Source organism: Moschus berezovskii, chromosome 7, assembly GCF_049115385.1.
Source record: "Moschus berezovskii isolate FMDL1 chromosome 7, NW_MosBer_1.0, whole genome shotgun sequence".
Taxonomy (NCBI): domain Eukaryota; kingdom Metazoa; phylum Chordata; class Mammalia; order Artiodactyla; family Moschidae; genus Moschus; species Moschus berezovskii.
Window position 1 is genome coordinate 95,653,661 of NC_142466.1, and position 24,075 is coordinate 95,677,735.

Sequence of the window (24,075 nt, forward strand, 5' to 3'; positions counted from 1 at the left end):
GTGAAAGACTGATGCCCCAGCCCAATAATCAGGACAAAAATTTCTCTATTACCTTGCCTTTCTGGTCTATTCAGGTCTTCAACTGATTGGATGAGGCCCACATACTGGAGAAGTAATCTGCTTTATTCAGTCTACAGACTCCAGAAATACCCTCCCAGATACACCCAGGATCATGTTTGACAAAGCACATGGGCACCCCTGGTCCAGTTAAATCAACACATAAAACTAACCGTTAGTGAGAGGTCACAGAGGCTCCCAGATGCACTGCCCAGGGCAGAGTGGTAGGGGCTGTTGGACAGCTGAAAGCAGAGGGTGTATTCAGTGCTGCAGACTCTGGTAAGGAGGCAAAAGGCCAAAAGTACACGGCCCCAGATAGTGCCCTCAAAGCTGCGGTCACATAACCACGGCCACCTCACCCAGGCCCAGCTACATTGACACAAATTTCCCAACACATTCACTGGAGACAGGCCAGGAGTGCTTGCATTACCAGGTGCTCCTCTGAGCCATGCTTCCCCCTGATGTGACTGTAGCCCACGTCAGCGCTGGGATCCCAGGGCTCAGCTCAACCCAGAGGCCAAAACTCAGCCCCATCAGAACCCGAACACAGCCATCCACTTGCTCCCCTATGCCCAGCCCCAGTGGCCCTGGAAACATCAACAGCCTGAACTGGGCTTGAGAGACGCTCTCCTCCACTCTGCTTGAAGGTGCTCAACCTCCCAATCCTCTCCTAGCACAGACCTCTCAGGGCCCATCCTACAAATTATCCAGACGGATAAGGATGTCAGCACCCTAGATTCCTTAGAGGATCCACATCCTCCACATCCAACTAAGGAGTGAAATATATGCAGCAAAGGAGACAGTCGTAATCCAAGAAGCAGTATGGCTTTCCCAAACCTAGGAATGAAAAGTGTTAGTTGCTCAGTTGTGTCTGACTCTTTGCAACCCCATGAACTGTAGCCTACCAGGCTCCTCTGTTCATGGGAATTCTCCAGGCAGGAATACTGCAGTGGGTTGCCATTCCCTTCTCCAAGGAATCTCCCAAACCCAGGAATCGAACCCAGGTCTCCTGTGTTGCAGGCAGACTCTTTAGCGTCTGAGCCACCAGGAAAACCCCATAATCCAAGAGGCAGCATGCTGCTGTTGCTGCTGCTAAGTCACTTCAGTCGTGTCCGACTCTGTGTGACCCCAGACGGCCCCTCAGAATTTTCATCCCAAATGGGTATGAATTTGCGAAAGATACCACGGGCTCTCTTCCACCCCAGGGGCCAAGCTGCTTTCTGTCAGTGCAAGAGGGGGACCTTCCCACCCACTTGTGCAGAGGGGTAGGAGGCCTGTCCTCCAGCAGGGCATGAGATCAGAGCAGCACCACAAAGCTGGGTCATGGCCTCAGACAGCTCTTGTGCCATGAAAAGCATCCCCAAGTGTCAGGGCCACCCACAGAGCCTGTGCCCCAGACCCACCGGGTCTGGGTGCTGCAGGGGCATGTGGGCCAAGGTAGCTGGGCTTTCTGGAGAGAAGGGGCCCAGTCCAGAGCCTCCACCCCATGGTGTTACCGCCTCACCTGGGCCTCAGCTATCAATGAATGTGAAATTTGGGTTTTTTCTGTGCTGTCCTGAGAGTTTTGCATCAACTTTCCTAGTTGCTGTTTAAGAACATTAGGGCAGAAAGGAAATGGAGGTTGTCGGACCTGTCCTAGATAGGGCTGTCTCACCTGGGACTAGAAATGCCCCTACCTTGCCCTCCTTCCCACTCTTACCTCTCCCGTCCCATCTCTTCCACCCCCATCCTACCCCACCACCTCCCCCAGCTCCCCCTTCCATCCACTTCCCCCACAATCCTCGTCTCCTCTACTCCATATCCCCCTCCCCATTCCATCTCTCCCACCTCTCAACCCCACTCTATTGGGTTCCCCGCGAGCCACAGTGGCAAGACTGCTGGGGAAGAAAGGCCGCGCTGTGCCCACATCTTGGGATCCCTGACTGTCCCCAGAGCCAGTCTTGCTCATGCTCTGAAATGGGCACTATGGAGCCTTCAGGACCTGTGTGACCTCTACGGTCAAAGACCCCACTGAGAGGGCCACCCAACCTCTGTGACTACCCTCAAAAGTAAGGCCTGGAACTGGCCCTTCCCCCTGTGTGTTCCTCTATCCCACACACCCCAAGCCAAGCTGCAAGTCCCTCCATGGCCAGCTCCTCCCTGGCTCCTGGCTGCCTTCCTGGAGCAAGGTCGCGTCCCCACAAAACCCTCCTCCCCTAGATGTCAGGCCCATAAGCAGCCCCTTCAACTCAGCCCTGCAGCCCTGGGAGAGGAGGCCTATTCCTGGAATCCAGGAGCTGTCAGAGATGTTTCAAGGGGCAGTGCATCCAACTACAAGACTCACTTGAGTTCCAGTCTTCGTGGAGCAACTCCAGAGGAAGGGAGCCAGAGCCAGTGGGGAGTGGCCATGTGCTCAAGACCCCACACAAGGGAGCACAGGGGAGTCAGGCCTGTCAGTTAATCCCCAGCAAAGAAACAGGCCTCCCACAGGGAATCAAACATGTGGCCCAATTCAAGGGAGCAGGGACACCCCCCACCTGACTGGAGATGCTAAATGTAGCTGAACAAACAACACTCCCTGCTCCCAGATCACCCCAGCTGGCGCCACACATGGGATTTGTCTTTCAGATGCCTGCCATCCCATCCCAAAGCATGGCCAATGATCTGAGTTACTTATTAAAAATCTAAAATAAAATCAAGACAGGTTTCCTAACACCCTTCAGAGTGAGTAACTCTATCCATCTTCCATATGCCAGGCATCATGCCCCGGCAGCTGGGTGGGGAAGGAAGCTTAATCTCTTTGAACCTGCATAATATCCATGCCCTATGACTATATAAAGGTACAGCTGGGCGAATGTCGTGAAAACACTCAGTTCTAGGTAATGGGGTGTCAGATGCCTTGCATGCTCTCTCACATTTCCAGGACACACTCCAAGGAAACCCCTGGCGTGCTGACACCACGTGCTGCAAAGAGGACACAGCAGTCAGCCCCCGCCTCAGAAAGATGAAGCGTTTTCACTATCTTGCTATCCTGGGTGGGGGGCTAGGGCGGCAGATACAGAAAGCCTGGAAATGTGGTGATGGACTTAAAGGGTTAAGAATTACTTGGGGTCTAGGAAAATTACTTGGGCTTCCCTAGTAGCTCAGCTGGTAAAGAATCCACCTGCAGTGCAGGAGACCCTGGTTCTATTCCTGGGTAGGGAAGATCCCCTGGAGAAGAGATAGGCTACCCACTCGAGTATTCTTGGCTTTCCCTGGTGGCTCAGATGGTTTAGAATCAGCCTGCAATGTGGGAGACTTGGGTTCAATCCCTAGGTTGGGAAGATCCCCTGGAGGGAGGCAAGGCAACCCACTACAGTATCCTCATCTGGAGAATCTCCATGGATAGAGGAGCCTAGCGGGCTACAGTCCACAGGGTCACAGTCAGACATGACTAAGCATAGCACAGCACAGGAAAGCCACTTAAAAGACAGGGGTTCAAATTCAATAAAGAATTTAAAATGGTCCACAACAAAACTTAAAAAAAAAAAAAAAATTTTAAGATGAGGGTTCTTATGAATTCTTGCATGTCTGTAAATTCCTATGGAACTCATATATCTGTGTTTCTCCCCAAACTTTCCTTCCTCCAGCCGTTCGCCTTTTCTTTGTTATTCCTAGAGGCGGGCCTGACCATCGTTATAAACAGATTTGACAAATCACTGTGGAGCTAAAGCTAGCAGCAAGAGGACATGCCCAGGAACAGAGGCCTGCTGCCTTTGGTGACAGCTGTGTGACTCCTGTTCCCTGAGTCCCCTCCACACACCAGGCTCCCACGCATCCTCCTTTAAAGGAAGATGAGAAGGGGGTCATGGAGGGGGTCATGCTAGGGTCCGTGCCCAGTCAGTTTCCACTACTTCAGATGAGATGGTTGACTGAGTCACTTAGTGATTTAAAACAACAGTAATCCTTTATTACCTCTCCTGGTTCGTGTGGGTCAAGAGTTCAAACAGGGAGCAGCAGGCAGCTTGTCTCTGCCCTGTGGTGTCTGGGGCCTCTGCTGGGGAGTCAAATCAAGGAAGGGGCCACCTGAAGACCATTTCCTCCTAGGTCTGACAGTCCATTCAGGCACAACTGGGCTTTCAGTTGGAACCCCCACACATGGCCTCTGCATGTGGCCCCAGCTTCCTCCCATGATGGTGGTGAGATTTCTAGAGCAAGTGTCCCAAGAGCAAGGGAGCTAAGAGACCCAGGCAGAAACTGTTAGGACTTTTATGATCTGATTTCCAAAGACGCCCCATACCACCTCCGCCATGTTCTATTAGTGGAAACAGTTACAAAGACCTGTGGGATCCAAAGAGAGGGAACACAGAGGGCATTCCTTCATGCAGAACCCCATGTCCTATAGTAAGAAACCAGTGGAGGGTGGGATGTAGAGAGCTGTGAGCGTTTCTGGAAAACACGATCTATCAGGATGATTTAAGGCAGGTGTTACTGAACATTCCACCCTGTTCATTCAGCACTGTACAGTCACAGAGCCTATCAAGTCTTCCTTCATTTCCTTCCATGTCTAGTTAGGAAACCCAGCCTCTGAGTCAAGAAAACAATTGATTTGATTTCACCCAATTAAGAGGGCTTCACCTGAGTTCTCTCTTAGGATTGCCTTTGTGCTTTCTCTAAGATTCATACCCAGAATTTTTAAAAAGGAAGAGCAATAACAAGGGCACCTTCTAGGTGCCCTCTGTCAGTCATCCCTGACAGTCTCTTGGCTGAGGACAGCAGCCGGTAAATCAGGATTCCTGCCAATGTAGGGCACAAGTCATCAGGAGTGATAGTTGGCACATGGTTTTAGCAAGCTCAAGGTCGATTCAGAGGAAACAGCTCATCAAGGCTTGCCATCCACTGAGAGAGGCCAGTGATGACCTGTGGTGGGAGCTGCGTCAGCCACCATGCAGAAGCTGGCTCTGGGCTGAGTTGTTCTGTCTGCATCAGCCCATCAGCTGGAATTGTAACCTTTCCTACAGGGTGTGGAGCAGGAGGGTGGGCTGGCATGACTCAAGGTCCCAGGCCCACCTCCTGTGAAGTTTCGTGCATACTGGCCAAACCCAAATAATCTGGAACAGTCCAACCCCAGGTGACAAGACTTTTCTGCCCAACCACTTAGTTGTGCTTTTCACTTAACTATATCTGGCCGTTATTATATGTGTAAATTCCATTCTGACAGCTCCACCGTGTCCCCCAGCTCCAACACAAGGGTCATTCTATACCAACTGTCAGTTTATAGGATCAAGTACACAGGCAGACAGATCACAACCACATTAAGTCTTCTTGAAAACTGCTGAGGTCAGAGGCCTGGGTCTTGCACAGGGCACACTACACTTGGCCCTTTCTGGGTCCATTGCAGAGGAATAGCTCTGGGTGAGCAGACACTCAGATTATGACTCCCCACTCTACAGAAGCAAGTGTGTGAAAACCAAGGTTGAGGGCTCAGTGCCAGGGAGGATTTATCACTCTTTCTGGTAGATTTTTATTTGCCTTGAAAAAGCCAACACAGGGCTGGCTGCCTGGAGGGCCACATACTGCCAGGCATTAATCTGTTCTCCAGAAAGCCCACCAAGGACACACTCTGTTGCAAGGGGACAGCTTTGAACTGCAGCTGCCACAGCTGGCGGAACATTTGATAGCAGAAAACAATCTGCAGGCAGAGAAGGGAGGTCGTCTGGCTAAGGATATTCATGAACGTTCCCCGGGAGGCGTTGGCAGGAAAAACACTTGTATCTAATCGTCTCTCTTCCTGAACTGTCAGCTTCAGCATGATGCTGACTAGGAGCAGAAATAAAAAGGACAGGAATGCAGGAGAGGTGAGGCTAAAACCCTCTGTTCTTTTTTATTTTTTATTGAGGTAAGATTGATGTGCAATATGATATATGTTTCAGGTGTACAGCAAGATGGTTCACAAATTTTAAAGCTTATACTCCATTTATGTGTGTGTGTGTTTGTTAGTCACTCAGTTGCATCTGACTCTTTGCAACCCCATGGACTGTAGCCCACCAGGCTCCTGTCCATGGGATGCTCCAAGCAAGAATACTGGAGTGGGTTGCCATGCCCTTCTCCAGGGGATCTTCCCGGGACCAAACCCAGGTCTGCCGCATTGCGGGCAGATTCTTTACAGTCTGCACCACCAGGGAGGCCCCCGTACTCCATATATTTATTATAAAATATTGGCTATATTCCCTATGTTTTATAATATGTCCTTGGAGCTTATTTTATACATAGTAGTTTGTACTTCTTAACCCCACTGCTATCTTGCCCTTCCCCTTTGAAACCCTGCATTCTTTAAAGGGCTTTGAACAATGACCCAGAGCCACAAAGAACTCCCTGTGATTCCTCTGTCACGAAGTGACCCACCAGCACAGGTTGCAGGGGTGCAAGACCAAGCCCAGACCCCACCTGCCTCGGGTTCATTGAACTTTCAAAGGTGAGGTTCTAAAATACTTGAGGGGTTCAGCAGCACACACAGTGGTAAACTCCAGTGTTGGGTCTATGAAGTGGGATTCCTTTCTCGGCAAACTGCATTGTTGGTGGAGTCTTTGCAGAACCACACCCTTTTGCATACAGTTCCCTGTTTTCAGCAGGGTTACCAAGGTAAACAAAACCTGTCCTCCACCCTCTGCAGCAGAGGCTGGGGAAAAAAGGAAGGTGCATGTAAGGTGTGATGAGGGTTCTAACACAGGAATAAGCAAGCACAGAAGGAGCTCTGGGGAGAGACAGTAAAACCCAATAGGGATGGTCTAGTACCTATGCTCAATCCCCACAGCGCTGATCTTAGAATCTGAGGCTCATCAACAACTTATAGATTACTATCAGCACCCTGTTTTCTCTTACTATATATATATATTTATAGTTTCTAGCAATTTAACTTATAGACTTAAATAACCTGATGAAGAACATTTTAAGAGACAGTGTTTGGCCATGGCTTCTTGACTCTTAGAGATCCCAGGCTGCAGTGCAATTGTGACACACTGGCTACCAGCATGAGGTCAGACTTTACCAACTGAAACACCATCCTCTATACAACTGCCTTCACTGCTATTGGCAGTTGAAAACTCGGGGGCCCCCAGGGCACTTGCTGTTGTGACCAGACTAATACAAATTCAGGAGTTCCTTTGGCACCCTCAATTTCAATGCTTTACTAGAACAACTTGCAGAATTCAGGACAGCACGCTATTAGGATTGCCATTTTCTTATAAAAGGTGTGATTCAAGACCAGTCAAAGGAGGAAATGTATGGGGCCTGTGGTGGGGTCTCCCAGACAGTAAGCATCCATATTCTCAGGACCCATCCCTTCCCAGCACATGGAAGCAGGATCCAACTTCAGGTGAGTATTTTCTAGTGGAGTCTCAGCATGTAGGTTTAATTGCGTGAATGGCCGTGAGGTTGAGTCAGTCTCCAGCTGCCTCTATTCCCAGAGGTTGGGTTGCTAGTGAAACAGGAGGGAATGGGGCAGGGCACAACCTCTAAAAGAATGATAGAGGGCGAGGTTGTTGTTGTTCAGTAGCTCAGTCCTGTCTGATTCTTTGCAACCCCATGGGCTGCAGCACACCAGGCTTCCCTGTTCTTTACATTCTCCCGGAGTTTGCTCAAACTCATGTCCATAGCATCGGTGATCCCATTCAACCCTCTCATCCTCTGTTGCCCCCTTCTCCTGCCCTCAATATTTCCCAGCATCAGGGTCTTTTCAATGAATCAACTCTTCACATCAGGTGACTAAAGTATTGGAGCTTCAGCTTCAGCATCAGTCCTTCCAATGAATATTCAGAGTAGATTTCCCTTAGGATTGACTGGTTTGATCTCCTTGCTATCCAAGAGACTCTCAAGAGTCTTCTCCAGCTCTGTAGTTTGAAGGCATCAATTCTTCAGCAACCAGCCTTCTTTATGGTCCAACTCTCACATCTATACATGACTACTGGAAAAACCATAGCTTTGACTGTGTGGAACTTTGTTGGCAATGTGATATCTCTGCCTTTTAATACGCTGTCTAGGTTTGCCATAGCTTTTCTTTCAAAGAGCAAGCATCTTTTAATTTCATAGCCCGAGGACACAACATAGACTGATTAGAATCAAATAGGTCCAAGATGCCAGATGAGTTGACTTCCACTAGACCTTGAGCCTCAATATACACTCACTGTAACGCATCAGCAAGCTAAATGACACACCCACATGTGCCATGACAGTTCCAAGGCCAACATCAAAGACCAAAAGTGGGTGGTCTTCCACCCACTTCCTGGAAATTCTGACCCCCTGTCCAAAATAGCTGAAATACTCCTCCCACTGATTAGCCTATGAACTTACCCACCCCTATAAAAACTGACAATCCTATACCCTGATGCTGCTCTCACGTTCTGAGATGGCCCACACTGTCTGTAGTGGGTGTTTCTCTCTAAATAAATCCACTTTTTACATATCACTTTGTCTCGCACTGAATTCTTTCGGTAATGAAACATCAAGAACCTGAGACTCATTAGTCCTGAGACCAAGTATGTGATCTCAGTTAAAAGAACAGGTGCATGGGTTCAAGTCCCAGCCTAAAATACAGGGTTTCACTAGCATTAGGCTCAAAGCCCCAGTGCTCTAATCCTATGGTATAGTGGTTCTTCCAAGATTGAACATCCCCCATCCTGACTCATCCTATTAGCATAATCACAAGAGTGGTTGGAGACCCACCTCAAATAAGAAAGACACTGGGAATTCCAAGGATTTAGCAGATACTTTCCAGGAACCAGGGACAAAGTTCAGTCAAATCTGCTGTACAAGAAATTTCAGGTTTCAAGCTCAACAGCTCAGTTCAATTCAGTTCAGTCGCTCAGTCATGTCGGACTCCTTACGACCCCATGAATCACAGCACGCCAGGCCTCCCTGTCCATCACCAACTCCTGGAGTTCACTCAAACTCATGTCCATCGAGTCGGTGATGCCATCCAGCCATCTCATTCTCCATCGTCCCCTTCTCCTCCTGCCCCCAATCCTTCCCAGCATCAGAGTCTTTTCCAGTGAGTCAACTCGTCGCATGAGGTGGCCAAAGTATTGGAGTTTCAGCTTTAGCATCAGTCCTTCCAATGAACACCCAGGATTCATCTCCTTTAGAATGGACTGGTTGGATCTCCTTGCAGTCCAAGGGACTCTCAAGAGTCTTCTCCAGCACCACAGTTCAAAAGCATCAATTCTTCGGCGATCAGCTTTCTTCACAGTCCAACTCTCACATCCATACATGACCACGGGAAAAACCATAGCCTCGACTAGACAGACCTTGGTTGGCAAAGCAATGTCTCTGTTTTTTAATATACTATCTAGGTTGGTCATAACTTTCATTCCAAAGAGTAAGCATCTTTTAATTTCATGGCTGCAATCAGCATCCACAGTGATTTTGGAGCCCAAAGAAATACAGTCTGACACTGTTTCCCCATCTATTTCCCATGAAGTGATGGGACCAGATGCCATGATCTTTGTTTTCTGAACGTTCAGCTTCAAGCCCTCTTTCACTTTCATCAAGAGGCTTTTTAGTTCCTTTTCACTTTCTGCCATAAGGGTGGTATCATCTGCATTTCTGAGGTTATTGATATTTCTCCCGGCAATCTTGATTCCAGCTGTGCTTCTTCCAGCCCAGCATTCCTCATGATGTACTCTGCATATAAGTTAAATAAGCAGGGTAACAATATACAACCTTGACGTACTCCTTTTCCTATTTGGAACCAGTCTGTTGTTCTGTGTCCAGTGCTAACAGTTGCTTCCTGACCTGCATACAGGTTTCTCAAGAGGCAGGTCAGGTGGTCTGGTATTTCCATCTCTTTCAGAATGTTCCACAGTTTGTTGTGATCCACACAATCAAAGGCTTTGGCATAGTCAATAAATCAGAATTAGATGTTTTTCTGGAACTCTCTTGCTTTCTCCATGATCCAGCAGATGTTGGCAATTTGATCTCTGGTGCCTCTGCCTTTTCTCAAACCTGCTTGTACATCTGGAAGTTCACGATTCACATATTGCTGAAGGCTGACTTGGAGAATTTTGAGCATGACTTTACTAGCATGTGAGATGAGTGCAATTGTGTGGTAGTTTGAGCATTCTTTGGCATTCCCTTTCTTTGGGATTGGAATGAAGACTGACCTCTTCCAGTCTATTGTCCACTGCTGAGTTTTCCAAATTTGCTGGCATATTGAGTGCAGCACTTTCACAGCATCATCTTTCAGGATTTGAAATAGCTCAACTGGAATTCCATCACCTCCAGTAGCTTTGTTCCTAGTGATGCTATCAAAGTTCAACAGCTAGTCAACTACAAATTGGCACTTACCAAGAGCATTGCCACTGACTGACCAACAAAGGCATTTGCCATCTGACTCTACAGAGATTGAACCCCAATCTGCTATAGCTGCTAAGCTTCAACAACCCCTGAGGAAGTTCAGGGTGGAATGAGGCACTCTGTTCTCCAGGGAATCCGGTGGGACAGGTCTTTAGATAGTTGGATGCTTTTAGGAACAGATTTTATGATCTCAATCCTTGCATCTCTTCATATCTAGAGAAGCACTAAATTCCTTAATGATGACATCAGATCCTCATGACTAACAAAAAACCTTTTGTAAAATGAGTGCTTCATGGTTGACCAACCCCTTCACCAAAATCTTGTATATTGACCTTCGCCCACTGCCACTTTGGAGCACTCTCTCAGAGATATGAGGGCTATGAGTCTCTCAGAGAAATGCAGTACTTGGATGCAATCTCAAAAAGGACAAAATGATCTCTGTTCATTTCCAAGGCACACCATTCAATATCAGAGTAATCCAAGTCTATGCCCCGACCAATAATGCTGAAGAAGCAGAAGTTGAATGGTTGTACAAAGACCTACAATACCTTCTAGAACTAACACCCAAAAAAGACATCCTTTTCATTATAGGGGAATGGAATGCAAAAGTAGGAAGTCAAGAAACAAATTTGGCAAATTTGGCCTTGGAGTACAGAATGAAGCAGGGCAAAGGCTAATAGAGTTTTGACAAGAGAACCCACTGGTAATAGCAAACACTCTCTTCCAACAACACAAAAGAAGATTCTACACACGGACACCACCAGATGGTCAATACTGAAATCAGATTTATTATATTCTTTGCAGCCAAAGATGGACAAGCTTTATGCAGTCAGCAAAAACAAGACCAGGAGCTGACTGTGGCTCAGATCATGAACTCCTTATTGCAAAATTCAGACTCAAATTGAAGAAAGTAGGGAAAACCACTAGACCATTCAGATATGACCTAAATCAAATCCCTTATGATTATACAGTAGAAGTGAGAAATAGGTTCAAAGGATTAGATCTGATAGACAGAGTGCCTGATGAACTATGGAGGTTTGTGACATTGTACAGGAAGCAGGGATCAACACCATCCCCAAGAAAAAGAAGTACAAAAAGGCAAAATGGTCGTCTGAGGAGGCCTTACAAACAATGGTGAAAAGAAGAGAAACAAAAGGCAAAGGAAAAAAGTTAAGATATACCCATTTGAATGTAGAGTTTCAAAGAATAGCAAGGAGAGATAAGAAAGCCTTCCTCAGTGATCAGTGCAAAGAAATAGAGGAAAACAATAGAATGGGAAAGACTGGAGATCTCTTCAAGAAAATTAGAGATACCAAGGGCATGTTTCATGCAAGATGAGCACAATAAAGGACAGAAATGATATGGACCTAACAGAAGCAGACAATATTAAGAAGAGGTGCAAAAATATATAGAAGAACTGTACAAAAAAGATCTTAATGACTCAGATAATCACAATGGTGTGATCACTCACCTAGAGCCGGGACATCCTGGAATGCAAAGTCAAATGGGCCTTAGGAAGCATCACTAAAAACAAAGCCAGTGGAGGCAATGGAATTCCAGTTGAGCTATTTCAAATCCTAAAAGATGAGGCTGTGAAAGTGCTGCATTCAATATGCCAGCAAATTTGGAAAACTCAGCAGTGGACAATAGACTGGAAAGGGTCAGTTTTCATTCCAATTCCAAAGAAAGGCAATGCCAAAGAATGCTCAAACTACCGCACAATTGCATTCATCTCACACGCTAGTAAAGTCATGCTGAAAATTCTCCAAGCAAGGCTTCAACAGTACATGAACCATGAACTTCCAGATGTTCAAGCTGGATTTAGAAAAGGCAGAGACACCAGAGATCAAATTGCCAACATCTGCTGGATCATGGAGAAAGCAAGAGAGTTCCAGGAAAGCATCTATTTGTGCCTTATTGACTGTGCAAAAGCCTTTGACTGTGTGGATCACAACAAACTGTGGAAAACTCTTCAAGAGATGGGAATACCAGACCACCTGACCTGCCTCTTGAGAAATCTGCATGCAGGTCAGGAAGCAATAATTAAAACTGGACATGGAACAATAGACTGGTTCCAAGTCAGGAAAGGAGTACATCAAGGCCGTATATTGTCACACTGCTTATTGAACTTATATGCAGAGTACATCATGAGAAATGCTGGGCTGGATGAAGCACACAGAAGCTGGAATCAAGATTGCCAGGAGAAATATCAATAACCTCAGATATGCAGATGACACCACCCTTATGGCAGAAACTGAAGAAGAACAAAAGAGCCTTTTGATGAAATTGAAAGAGAAGAGTGAAAAAGTTGGCTTAAAACTCAACATTCAGAAAACTAAGATCATGGCATCTGGTACCATTACTTCATGGCAAATAGATGGGGAAATAGTGGAAACAGTGGCTGACTTTATTTGGGGGGGCTCCAAAATCACTGCAGATGGTGATTGCAGGCATGAAATTAAAACACCCTTCCTCCTTGGAAGGAAAGTTATGACCAACGTAGACAACATATTAAAAAGCAGAGACATTACTTTGCCAACAAAGGTCTGTCTAGTCAAGGCTATGGTTTTTCCAGTGGTCATGTGTGGATGTGAGAGTTGGACTATAAAGAAAGCTAAGCACTGATGAATTGATGCTTTTGAACTGTGGTGTTGGAGAAGACTCTTGAGAGTCCCTTGGACTGCAAGGAGATCCAATCCATCCATCCTAAAGGAGATCAGTTCTGGGTGTTCATTGGAAGGACTGATGTTGAAGCTGAAACTCCAATACATTGGCCACCTCATGCGAAGAGCTGACTCATTTGAAAAGACCCTGATGCTGGGAAAGATTGAGGGCAAGAGGAGAATGGGACAACAGAGGATGAGATGGCTGGATGGCATCACCAACTCAATGGACATGAGTTTGAGTGAAGTCAGGGAGTAGGTGATGGACAGGGAGGCCTGGTGTGCTGTGATTCATGGGGTCTCAAAGTCGGACACAACTGAGGGACTGGACTGAACTGAACTGTCCTCTAGAAACAGCTTTTTAATCTATTTTGTAGCATGAATCTGAAACCCAGAAGGACCCTTTGAAGGCCCTTCTAAGTACAAATACTTTCCATGTTCCTGTCTATAGGTTTCATTCAGCCTCTTTGACCTTCCCAGAGTTCTGTAGGGCAGATTCTGTTCAGTTCAGTTCAGTTCAGTCGCTCAGTCGTGTCCGACTCTCTGTGACCCCATGAATCACAGCACGCCAGGCCTCCCTGTCTATCACCAACTACCGGACTTCACTCAAACTCATGTCCATCGAGTTGGTGATGCCATCCAGCCATCTCATTCTCTGTTGTCCCCGTCTCCTCCCACCCCCAATCCTTCCTAGCATCAGATTCTTTTCCAGTGAGTCAACTCGTCGCATGAGGTGGCCAAAGTATTGGAGTTTCAGCTTTAGCATCAGTCCTTCCAATGAACACCCAGGATTGATCTCCTTTAGAATGGACTGGTTGGATCTCCTTGTAGTCCAAGGGACTCTCAAGAGTCTTCTCCAACACCACAGTTCAAAAGCATCAATTCTTCGGCGATCAGCTTTCTTCACAGTCCAACTCTCACATCCATACATGACCACGGGAATAACCATGGCAAAGTAATGTCTTGGTTGGCAAAGTAATGTCTCTGCTTTTTAATATGCTATCTAGGTTGGTCATAACTTTCCTTCCAAGGAGTAAGTGTCTTTTAATTTCCTGGCTGCAATCAGCATCCGCAGTGATTTTGGAACCCAAAAAAATAAAGTCTGACACTGTTTCCACTGTTTTTCCATCTATTTCCCATGAAGTGATGGGACCAGATGCCATAATCTTCGTTTTCTGAATGTTGAGCTTCAAGCCAAACTTTTCACTCTCCTCTTTCACTTTCATCAAGAGGCTTTTGAGTTCCTCTTCACTTTCTGCCATAAAGGTGGTGTCATCTGCATATCTGAGGTTATTGATATTTCTCCCAGCAATCCTGATTCCAGCTTGTGCTTCTTCCAGCCCAGCGTTCCTCATGATGTACTCTGCATAGAATTTAAATAAGCAGGGTGACAATAGACAACCTTGACGTACTCCTTTTCCTATTTGGAACGAGTCTGTTTTTCCATGTCCAGTTCTAACTGTTGCTTCCTGACCTGCATACAGGTTTCTCAAGAGGCAGGTCAGGTGGTCTGCAGATTCTGTAACATTTGCTAATCAGGGAAGGGAGGAGATGCAGAAACAAAGGAGAAATGTTCAGGAAACACTAGTGTGGCAATGGGGCAGTGTCCTGGTTCCTCCTGAAATAATATGCATAACAATACCTTAGAGTTATTCTGCAGGAACTAAGGCCCCCACCCAGGTGATGGATGGTAACTTCAAACTGAACACAAGATTTCTGGAATACTGCCTTGTTACCTAACCACCAACCAATCAGAAGAAAGTCACACACCCTGTGGCCCTCACCTCAAACTTTGCCTATGAAAACTTCTCTGTGAAAAGCATCGGATAGTTCAGGATATTTTGAGCATAAGCCACCAGTTCACCTTGCTTGGTCTTGCAGTAACATTTCTCTGCTCCAAATTCTTATGTTTCACTTGTTTGGTTTCACTTTGTTTCAGGCACTTAAACTTGCATTTGATAACAAATCTCTGCCATGAAATAAAAGATATGCCAATGTCTCAGGTTTGTTGCCATCAACCAGAAATAAGATATTGCTGTAGAATTCTCCATATGATCTTCAAATCACAGTCAGTTCTGCTTCCAGAGCACACATCATAGAAGGGTATCAGTTGATACCACTCTACATGGGAAAACCTCCACATGCCCCGTAAAGCCCACACAACAGAACTCTACTTGAGGCTCGCGGGGAAATAGCAAAAGATCACAACAGACCTGACACTTTCTGGCAAAGACAACACTAAAAATATGTGCCCTTCCTTACAATACTTCCCTCCAGAAAGCTGTTCTCCAGAAACTGATACTGATCTGATTATAATTGCAAACCATTGCAGACTCCAGGAATGCATTATTTTTTTAAACTGAACATTATGCAGAACCCCTCTGTTTCAATCCTTGCCATCCAAATCAGCTCTAAAATATGCCAGAAGAGAATGTCCTGAACCTAAATGTATTTCCAGTGGCATCCAAGAAACTTGCAGGAACCCCAGAGACTCTTCATTGAAAGAAAAAAACATCTCCATTTTGTAATCATAGAGCTCTGGAAGGCATGAGGTGGGTGACAAGGGTGGGACGTCACTGGAAATTCTCTTCTTTGCCCTTTACATCTTTCCAAAAATGGGAACATTGCAGGTCAACTCACTGAGGTTCTTGATGGTGACTTGTATACTCTCTGTATTACTATAGATTAAAGAATTGCGCTGTACACTGAAGTATCACTGTAATTGATGCCAAAATCCTGGTTCTCTGTGCACCAATACTGACCAGAAATATGGAAACAGAGTTTTAGAGAAGAAAGAAAGAGTGGTTTTATTTCTTTGCCAGTCGAAGGTGTAGCACAGTAGGTTAGGGCCTCAAGAGCTGTGTGGTCCCTCCCTGGGGAACAGGGAGAGGTCTTAAAGGCAGGTAGGTCATAAGGATCAAAGCTGAGATGGGCTTGCATACTTCTGTTGAGTTGTTGGTGAGGTAAGAGTCAGCATCATCAAACTTCAGGTTCCAAGTGGTCTGGAGATCTACATGCTTATGGGCAGATACCATTGTTGATCGTTAACCTTTCCCACCTAGAGGGGGTTTCAGTAATTGCAAAAGAGTGATACTGCTGTGTACATCCTTTTATGAGAACCAAGACCTTGCCCCAAGCCATCACTATTGTTTCTCTTGATTATTTTTCTCTCTTGTATCTGCATCCCCTCCCATCTTTAGTTTGCAAGTTGCTTGAATCTGCCCTTTGGAACTCAAGGAAGGTCATAGAGACTGAATGAAGGCTCTTTCCTATAATCAAAGAAATGGGTGACACAAAAGTCTTTGTTCCCAGGAGCCCCACAGGCCCCTTCTTGGCATCATAATTAAAGTATCAAATGCCTAGGAAAAAGGTCTGAACTTTGCTTTCAGTTACAGAACACATTTGAAAGAATAGTCAGAATTTGAGTTCTATCTCATTCTGACTCTCACTCAGCCTGTGAAGTGTGGAATGTCCCAAGGAATCTGAGTTCCACCTCTGTGAGCCTCTGTTCCTTGAACAATTAAATGTGTCTAATGAGAATGCCTACAGTAAGGGGCACTCCTGCAAACAAGAGAAACAAAAAAAACTATGATTCCAAGTAAAGATAAAGAAACAATAACTATGGGTAAAGGCAATATTTATCTTTGAATCTGGACTTCCCTTTCTCTGTTCACATTATTTGGGTAGCTGATCCCAAACTCACCCATGCAGACATTGAAATAGATGAGGCAGCAGGGGAGCTGTTGCAGGAAGGGGGACCCCTTTCAGGGCCCGAGAATGGGCTCTTGTGTAACACTCGAAATGAATTGTCCTAGAAGACACACATGCTGACAAAGTAAGAGACTTTATTAGGAAGAGGTGCCCAGCAGGAGGGTAAGGGAACCCAGAAGGACTGCTCTGCCACGTGGCTCACAGTCTTGGCTTTTATAGTGATGGGATTAGTTTCTGGGTTTTCTTTGGCCAATCATCCTGACTCAGGGTCCTTCCTTGTGGCATATTCATTGCTCGGCCAAAATGGATCACAGCAAGAAAGATTCTGGGAGGTGGTAAGACACATGGCATCTCCTTTTGACCTTTTCTGAACTCTTCCAGTTGGTGGTGGCCTGTTAGTTCCATGTTCCTTACCAGAACCTCCTGTCGTAAAATAACTCACATAAATGGTTATCATGGTTGCTGGCCAAGGCGAGCAGTTTCTGTCAGTGTGTTTTGCCTAACAGAGCGATGGAACAAATGGGCTCTGGGGTCCAAAGCACAGGTGCAGATGAGGCATAAGAATCCCAGTTCTCTGAGGTGGGATCCTCAGGTCTTGTTGCTCAAGGAGCCAGGAGTGGGGCTGCTCTCTCCATCAACACTGCCTCTCCCGGGGCCCTCAGCTGTGGGGACTGGACTCTCAACATACCAGTCCATACACCTGTTTTATTTTTTAAAAACCCTTTCCCACCTCCAACATAGCCATGTGGCAATGCTTATTGATATTGTGATTATAATTAGAAATACAGAACTTGCCTTAACCACGGTGGTCCCGTGGTTAAGAATCTGCCTGCCAATGCAAAAGACATAGGTTAGATCCCTGGTCTGGGAAGATTCCATGTGCCATGGGGCAACTAAGCACATGAATCACAGCTATTGAGCCCACATGCTGAGAGCCTGGACTCCAACAAGAGAGGCCACTGTAATGAGAAACTTGTGCAACAGCAACAAAGATCTAGCATACACAAAATTGTAAAATATATTTTTTTAAAAGGAATATTTACATGGTCTTCCATCCCCTTTTCTAGCACAGGGCTCTGAGAGCGATAAAGATGTGTTATTACGTTAACAAGGTGATTTTGGAAAAGCCCCTAGGTTGCCTAAGGATAAGACTGCTCAAGGTGGTGAGGGAGAGTGGGAAGGCAGAGCCAACCAAATGATTAGAGAATTGGAATTTTCAGTCCCACAGTCCTGCTGACTTGGAAGGGGAGACAGGCTGGTTGGGGGTTGAGTTCAATTGCCATTGGCCAGTGAAAGACTCTATCATGCCTGTGTAATGAAGCCTCCATAAAAACCCAAAAGGAGAGCTTCAGAGAGTTTCCCAGTTGCTGAACACTTGGAGATTTGGGGAGAATGACACACTCGGAGGGGCATAGAAGCTTCATCCCCCTTACACACATTCCTGAGTTACATCCTTTGATAATAAATCAGTAAGCTAGCAATCTAGTCGTTCTAGCAAACTGATCAAATTCTAAGGATTACTTTGCTAGACTTGGGAAACCTATATCCAGTCTGTTCCAGAAGCCCAGGTGACAACCTGAACTTGAAACTGGCCTCTGAGGGTACATGAGGACAGTCTTGCACTACTGAGCCCTTAACCTGTGGAATCTCATGCTACCTCTGGATCAACAGTGTCAGAATTCAGTTGATTGTAGGGCTCCCAGCTAGTCTCAGAGAATTGCTTGGCTGTGTGGGAAACCTCCCCCCTCACATTGGAGTTGGGTGACCAGAACATTTACTCAGCTGTGAGCACCACCTTGCCAGAGCCTAATGTCCATCCATCCATCCAACCATCCCATGCCAGGACGTGTGCTTCTGTGTAGTTGACTCCAGGGTCTTTCCTGGGCCTTGCTTCTGGGTTCAGACTCCCAACTGCTTTGTTCATTCAGCAGACTTTCCATAGACGATAAGAGTCTGGCCACTGGGGTCACCCTTCATGACTGTTGTTGCCCTGAGACCCAACAGGTTTTGTGACTGACTTAGAGGTCACAACCTTCCAGACAGTTCAGTTACACTCTGCAAGTTCACTGATCACCCTCTTAAGGCATGACCTCTTTTCTGATGCAAACTGGGAAAGAGTTTAAAAGAATATTGACACAGAAGGCACTGATATGAAATTTTTCCAGGGACTTGGCCCCTTTTGACTTCCCAGGCTTGTTCATTCTCTCAAAACATGATGCCACACATGGGTAACTGAGTCACCTTCCAGTCGCAGGAAGGCCCCCTCGCTACTCAGCCTGCGCAAAGGTCTCTGCACAGGTCAATATGGCCACAGGGCCTTTCTTCTCAAGGAGAAGCAAGTGGGTGGAGCAAACAATGAGAGTGAAAACAGGCAGAAAGTTGTCCAGTGTTCACAGCTGGAGAAGGCAGGGCTGGAGCATTAGGAAACCTGCATAAAGAGATGGTGTTAGTGGTAAAGAATCCTCCTGTCAATGTAGGAGATGCAAAGACCTGGGTTTGATCCCTGGGTCAGGAAGATCCCCTGGAGTAGGAAATGGGAACCCACTCCAGTATTTTTGCCTGGAGAAACCCATGGACAGAGGAGCCTGGCAGGGTACAATCCATGTGGTCACAGTCAGACATGACTGAGCACACATATACAATGCAATATAATACAATATAATAAGCAGACAAGTCTGCAGCCATCTAGACTCACGCATGCACCCAGGGCTCTCTTCCTTGGTACCCAGAGGAGTAGTGAGGGAAGGAGAGCAGGAGCAGAGTGGGGGAACTGAGCCAGGTCTCTGGTACTCACACCGGTCTAACCAACTGGCAACTGCAGTTGTGACACTGCCCGCCCCAGGGCAGCAAAGATGCCTGACCAGGTGTCTAGTGGAAAAGCAGGAAGAAGGAGAGAGAGAGGAGAAATTAATCAATTTAAAGAGAATGATAGTCAGGTCCAAGGTCTTCCCACATCCTCTTTTCCACATCCCCAGAGCCCCAGGGTTGCTAATATTTCAGGAATCTGCATTTGATTTTCCCCATTTTTTAAAAGACAGCATCAAAGTTGACCTTCAGCTCCTCCTAGAACAGGGTGCACACCACCCGCATTCAGATGCAGAGCCAGACTGAGAATTGAAAACAGTGCCCTGCTGTCTGCTCCCAGCCTCTGCATCCCAAGCTCAGTGAGACACTGTCTACAGAACTGTGGTCTGGGAGACTCCTTCATTTTCACAAACACATCCTCTCATAGTCACAGGCTCTTTGGAGTCATATCATGGACAAATTGAAAACAGCACATGAAATAGCTACACGCCTTTAGAAAAGAGGGGAGTCTCTAATGAGCTTTTGAAAGGAAGCATGGCATTGCCCAGTGGAGAGATGCCCAGTGACCACCCAGGCTTTGCACTGGACACTCTGCACTCAAGCTGGGACATGAATCTCTGATTCCACCCAGTGTCAAGCTAGCTCCCTGAATCCAGCTGCCTCTTGATTACCCAGGGAGCCCAGGCAGAGGGAGAGGGTGCCCATATGAAGCCAAGGCAGCACTGTGATTCTGACTCTGGTTTCATTTATTTCCTCCTGCCCCAGGGCCAGTGTCCTGGCCACCAGCCTGCCACCCTCTTGATGCTCCTTCATCTGGGAAGCCCATCCTCAGTTCCTGCTCAGAGCAAAGTAAAGAGGGTGTTTGCCTAGTGCTTCAGCAGACATGGACGTGAAAAGCCTGTGGATATGTGAGCTAGGGAGCTCAGTCTGACAGAAGATGTTCTTACAGAAGCTCATCACAAGAATAGTATTATTCAAATGCCCAAACCAGCTTTGTCAAAGCACATCACTCTATCTGTATTTGGCCAGGAACATGGGTTGACAGAGCAAACGCTACTATGTTGAAACACATGGGATGCTATCTTTTATTTTTTGAGATACCCTATCTTTGGTCATACGTTTTGTAGCTGATATCTAATACTGTCAAACGTCAAAGTCAGAAAATTTTAAACTGAAGTAAGGGTCAGTTCAGTTCAGTTCAATCACTCAGTCGTGTGTGACTCTTTGCGATGCCATGGACTGCAGCACACCAGGCTTCCCTGTCCATCACCACCTCCCGGAGTTTACTCAAACTCATGTCCATTGAGTCAGTGATGCCATCCAACCATCTCATCCTCTGTCATCCCTTTCTCCTCCCACCTTCAATCATTCGCAGCATCAGGGTCTTTTAAAATAAGGGTAGTGGAAATTAAATGATGTTTCACTTGACCCTTCACGGTTAGAGGCAAGTGTATTGCATCAGTTCAGCAGCAAGGGAGACTTTGTGACCAATACCGATCCTGCAACTAACCCACCAGACTCACATTAGAGAAGGAAAAAGAGAAGCCAGACTGGAGCGGAATGTGTGTGGAGGGCTCTGTGGTTGGCTGGCCTGGAAGCACCTTCTTGTTATAGAATGTGGCTTCCCAGGTGGCTCAGTGGTAAAGAATCCAGCTGCCAATGCAGGAGCCGTGAGTTTCATTCCTGGACTGGGAAGATTCCCTGGAGAAGGAAATGGCAGTCCACTCCAGTATTCTTGCCTGGAAAGTCCTATGGACAGAGGAACCTGGCAGACTACTATCCATCAGTTCAGTTCAGTTCATTCGCTCAGTAATGGCTGACTCTTTGCAACCCCATGGACTGCAGCACGCCGGACCTTCCTGTTCATCACCAACTCCCGGTGTCTTCCCAAACTCATGACCATTGGGTCCGTGATGCCATCCAACCATCTCATTCTCTGTCGTCCTCTTCTCCTCCTGCCTTCAATCTTTCCCAGCATCAGGATCTTTTCAAATGAGTGAGTTCTTCGAATCAGGTGGCCAAAGTATTGGAGTTTCAGCTTCAGCATCTTTCCTTCCAATGAATATTCAGGACTGATTTCCTTTAGGATGGACTGGTTGGATCTCCTTGTAGTCCAAGGGACTCCCAAGTCTTCTCCAACACCAATAATAACATGGACAACTTGACTGACGGGTGGAGTTTTATAGCTAAGGAATATGGAATTTTGTTCATTCTTAGACACATTTTTAGGCCATCTGAGTCCATTTGACCTGAGTTTTGGAAATCCTCTTTTACAAAAACTTTTATAACAATTTTTATTGGAGTATAGTTGATTATATTGTGTTAGTTTCTGCTGTATAGTCAAGTGAATCTGTTATACATATACCTATATCCATCCTTTTTTTAGATTCTTTTCCCTTAGGCCATTACAGAGTAATGAGTAGAGTTCCCTGTGCTATACAGCAGGTCTTTATTAGTTATCTATTTTATATATAGCAGTATGTATGTCAACCCCTATATTTTAGTTTATTCCTCTCCACCCATCCCACATTTTTTATTATAGATGAAGCTGTTGAAGGAAATGCACAAACACAATTTTTGAAATGTAGCCTGATAGGAAAGGACCAGATGAGAGGAGAGTATCTTAGCAGGTGACCCTGAGGTGTGGGGTGGAAGGTGAGGTCAGGTCTCATCATGCAAGCTTCACCCAGGCCCAGCTAGCTCTAATGCCAGTGTGAACTGCGGCCCTGTTTACCTGTCCGAAGGCATGACCCACATCTATGATTCATTGTGACAATGTGACTGTGGCTATAGTTTTTCAGCCCTTTTTCAACACAGGAGGAAACTTGGCTGCAGATTGGATGTGAATACCTGGAAACAGGCAGAACAGAGAGACAGGCACCTCCCCTTCCCTGTGCTGTGAGAAGGGGAGGATCTGGGCTGGAACTCCCATCCTTTTGAACATTTTGTGGGAAAACAGTGCAGACCTTGTGAAGCTGTTGCGTAGGTATGGATCTCCATGCTTGATGTGTGTGTTTCTGGGTAAATGGGCATCAAACAGAGTTTGGAAACATTCCTAATTCACCTTTTTATTTTTGGCTGTGCCACGTGGCATGCAGAATCTTAGCTCCCTGACCAGAGATCGAACCGGTGCCCCCTGCAATGGAAGCACCGCGTCTTAACCACTGCACCACCAGGGAAGTCCCTCCTCATTCACCTTTGAAAAAGAGACGTGAAGACCTCTCCCTAAAGTCGGCATCACACACGGCACGGGATACAGTAACAAAATCTGGCCCATTTAAAGTGAGACCCGCTACATCCATCTGCCCAGGAGGAATGCATGATCCACCGTGGGCCAGAAAGAGCAACGCTTCTGAGAAAGCACTGCCAGAAGATGGGCAGAGAGCTGCTGCAGGAGCCACAGGCCTCATAGGAGCCACAGGCCTCATAGGAGCCACAGGCCTCATAGGAGCCCAGGCCTCTGAAAAGGACCAATTGCTCAAGGCCCAGCGTTCAAGGGTGGATTAGAGTCCTTGAGGGCTGTAGGTGCAGAGCGGGGATGCTAGGATGCAATTTGACAGTGACAGGCAGAAATGGGTCAATATAGATTTCTTCAGGACTTGGAATATCACATTTGTGGAGCAGATTCTCAAGTCCAGCTGACAGCAGGATTCCCCAGAGGAGCAAAAGATCTACCCTTTCCTACCTGCACAGTGATTTCACGGGGACAAGAACAGTCGTAAGTGCATGAGCAGGCTGAACTCTCATCACTTACATTCCAACCAAGAGGGTGCAGATGACCGACATTGTCCATCGTCCATCCCTGGCCCATGTCTTCCTAGGATGAGTTATCATTGCCGATCAAGTGGCTCTCCATCCCACGCGCCCTCCTACATGCTCAAGGACCAGCCTGTGTTCCTGTGACATGCGGGTGTGGGCAGTTGCTAGAGATCATCCATGCCCAGCCTGCTTCTGCCCTGGCTCAATGGAGGACCCTGTGTAGGTGTGCCCATCACTCACTGCTCATCATCCTCCAACTCACAATAAAGACCTGCCTGAGAACAATTCTGCAAGGTACGAAGGCTCTGCTCTGTGCTCAAGAAGCGTTTAATCCAACATCCACACCTGTGCTCTCTGCTTTCCAGCCCACACACTAGCTGTCATACAGTCAACGAGTATTCAGTAACCACCACCATTTGAGGGCATTCTGCCATGCCAGGTGGAGACTCGGCAATCATACATTAGTTCAAGCCATCCAGCAACTCCAGAGGAAGTGTGCTTCTTGCCCGCCTTTACTGACCAGCAGAGGGACAGAGGAAGGAAAACCCGCTGGAACATTGGGAAGCAGCCTCTGAGTCTGATCCGTGATGCCATACCAGCACCCTATCATCTGTCCTTGGAACCACTGTGCACCTGGTGCCATGGCCCCTACATCTCCATAGGTGGCCTTCACAGGCCAGTACCATCTCCTCTGAGTGAACAGATTGTTCAGTGAAAGTGAAAGTCATTCAGTCACGTCCGACTCTGCAACCCCATGAACTGTAGCCCACCA